The following is a 3758-nucleotide window of genomic DNA, read 5'->3' on the forward strand; positions in this document are numbered from 1 at the left end:
TTCCAGGAGATTTAGTGTCTCTGCTTTAATGTTTAGATCTTTAATCCATTTTGACTTTAGTTTAGTTCATGGTGATGCTTGTTCATTTCAATCAGTCATTAGCATGCAGTTACTGAGTGAGTACCAGGCTCTGTGTGTCATGCTCTTCTATGGTAAGCTAAAGATAATGCTATAAAGAGCATTTCATCACAAAACTTACTACATAGTTGGGAAGTCATAGAGTTTTTGTATTAGTGAATTTCTTTTAACTTTGTCACTTTGTCTACAAATTGAAATTTCTGCATATGTTTCTCTCTACTGTATCACTTACCTTGGGACCAAAGCTGGACCCTTATTACTCCTAGAGTACTGGATAATATATTAACCAAAACTTATTTTCATATACTCTATGCCAAGCATCTTTGTGTTATACCTTTGTAAAGGCACTGTTTACAGATACTTTTATTTTTTCCCATAATTTTATTGAGAAACAAATAGCAATGAGAGAGTTTCAAACCAAATTGGTAGGGCAGTTTCAATAATTAACACATTACATACATTCTTCTTAGTGGTTAATTGCTGTACAAGATGCGGACATGATATCCTATTTACAAATGCCATTAGAACAAATCCCTCTGTTCATTAAGAGAATGTAATTATATATCTATCCTAACCATTTTGAATACACAGATACAAAATGAACATTCATCTATATCCCCTTTTTTTGTTAAGTTCCGTTATTTGAATATTATAGGTGTGTTAACTCAGCAAAATATTCTAAAAGAGTCCATTAGTCCATAATAGTATTGGGTCTTCTGCTTCACTGGCAATGTCAGAAATTGTTGACCTGAGTCCCCTACACCTCAACATAACACCCTGGCTTTAATTCTTATACTTCATTTTTATATTTTTCTACTGGATGGCTAAGACCAAGGTAAAGAAAGACCTATGCAACAAGAGTTGCAGCTTTTGGGTCTGATAAGGACAGTGAAATCCCCTCAGGATTTATCCTGAGATCCTGTACCTCAGATTGTAGAACCTTTGTCAGTGTCATCCATGTGGATGAGTCACGGCCATTGCTTGTCCAATGTGCTCTCTGTGAAAGCCTGAGAGAATGTTTTCTCTCCATGTGACTCTCCTTAGGCACACTCTACATCATTGATCACTTTCCTCTTTGGCCCTATAACCTCCTTGATCAGAAAACTTGAGACACTACTGAGTTACGTGACATTACAGTACAAGTTCTTATAATTCTTGAGTCTTAGTTGACCTTGGAAGGCTAGGGCCAAAGTGTTGGCTTTCCTTGCAGGCCTCCTTTTTCTCTACTTTTGGTCTGCAAACTTAGGTTGTTAACCCTCCAGAAGACGAGCTTATTGTTATTACCATACAACTTAGGCTGTTAAGCTTAACCTCACTATCTGTCTGAATATCAAACATACAGATACCTTTAGACATAGTACTGTTATTTTAAATTTTAGAATAAAGAACATTATTATTTACTGGTTTCCATTCCAAATTATGTACTATCTGAATGTAAGTGGACATTCTTCTTAGGCATATTCCTACTTTCCTCAAATACCTTGACTTTACCTTACCCATAAGGTTATACACCCTTATGCATCATACCTTTGATTAACAATCACCTTCTGAAGTTGAATCATTATCCTTAAACAAGCTGTGCCCTCACCAAATTACTGGGAATTTTCCAGAATTTCTAAGTTAACTGATATGTTAATTTTGGAACCTATATGACTCATGTTACCATCTTCTCCCAGATTATAGGATCATTCATCTCAAAGAAAACAATTAAATTGATTTAATTATATAATTAAATAATTAAAAGAATAATTCCAAGAATTTCAAAAGATGGATAACTCTCAATTCTTGTTGTCATTTATCAACTTTTGCTCTGACCTGTTGCTGTATTTTCTTTCATGATATTTTCACTTTATCATGTAGCCAAACATTCAGATCCCAAGTGTTTAATAAAAATATATGTAATACTTTCTGACAATACAAGGGAAGTAAAACTACAAGAATGAAAGCCTGAAGCTTCTTATCAGATATCATTCATCTTTGCTCATTGTTTGTGCCTTTTAGATGAGGTCTTTGGGTGATCTCAAACTCAGGCTAGTGGTTATAGAGCTGAGGTCTCTCGCCTAAAATTATAAAATCTGTTTCCATGCTCTTTCTCACCCACCTCAGAGAATAAAATGAATCATATTTAAGATTTCCAAAATAAGTAAGTTCAAGTAAATTACATTTATGAAAATTCTCTTTTGTAAAATTAAGATCCTAAATCTGATCTCACTGATCTGAGGTTCATCATTTTATATATAATCATTTTAAATTTTGTGACATTCACGTGACAAATGGAAGTAGCTTTCCCAGAGCACAGGTCCATCCATACTGCAGATGCAGCAGTGAGAGGCGGCACACAAGCTGAATTCATAGTTTAAAGTCCTCAGTGAACCGATGTTAACTTCTTGGAGAAGGGCATTCCAGATTGAATGAATTTCCTCTTTCTCATTACTAATTTCCATTTCTATTTCTGTAAGAGGAAAGATCTTCCCAGTGAAATTTTTAATATGTTTATTTCTACAGTTTAGATATACATATTCATTGTATTCATCATAGGGAAGTTTTACTTCTATATGATACATCCTGGTTCTTCTACCTTCAATCACTTTTCTTGCCTTCAAACCCTCTTCTCCTCCTAATTTACCAAGTTTTGTTTCCACTTTATCCTTCTTTTATTTTTTTTCTCTTCTTTCCTTTCCCCTTGACCCCTCCCTACTTTTGCTTTCTTTTGAAGAATTCGCCCCTATTTTGCAATGCCTATTATACATTCTGGTTCTTATTTATCATTTTTGTTTCTCACACCAAAGAAACAATGGGATATTTAAACATGTGTGTTTCATTTATTTCACTTAGGTATGGTCTCACAGTGCATTCATTTACCTAGGAATTTCTCAAGTTTACCCTTCTTTATGTCTGAGTACTCCATTGTAATTTTTTTCTCTAATTCTTTGAGATATGCTAATGCTACCTTGACTGTGATTTATTAAATATGTATAGCAGTTTGGGAATATGGCTATTTTTACTATGTTGACTTTTCCTATCCAAGAGCAACATATTTTTCCAATTTCTGATATCTAATTCTATCACTTTTTTAGAGTACTATAATTTCAATGTAGAGATCTTTACTTCGTCAGGTTCATTTCTAAGTATTTCATTTTTCAATGTTATTATGAAAGATGTTGTTTACCTAATTTCTATCTTCGTTAGTATTTGCTGTTTATGTACTGGAATGCTATTGATTTCTGAGTGTTGACTTTGTATCCAGCTATGTTGCTGAATTTGTTTATTAAATCTACATGTCTTTGGGTGAAGGTTTTGGAGTCTTCTTTGTAGATTGTCATGTCATTTGCAAATAACAATAATTTAACTTTTTACTTTCCAATCTTCATTCCTTTTATTTCTTTCTCTTGTCTAATTACTTTGGCTAATGTTTTTAGAACTACTTTAAACAAAAATAATGATATTGGACACCCTTGTCTTCTGATTTTCAAGTGAAAGTTTTCAGTTTTTGACTGTTTAGTGTGATGTTGGCTTTCAGTTTGTCATTGATAACCTTTATCAGATTGAGATAAAGACCATATAGTCCTGTCTCTATGCGTTTTGCCATGAATGCATATTGGACTTTATCAAATGATTTTTCTGCATCTATCGAGATAATTGTGCGATTTTTTTTCCTTTGGTTTGTTTATATGGTGCAC

Source organism: Octodon degus, unplaced genomic scaffold (assembly GCF_000260255.1).
Source record: "Octodon degus isolate 3935 unplaced genomic scaffold, OctDeg1.0 scaffold00152, whole genome shotgun sequence".
NCBI classification, from domain to species: Eukaryota; Metazoa; Chordata; class Mammalia; order Rodentia; family Octodontidae; genus Octodon; species Octodon degus.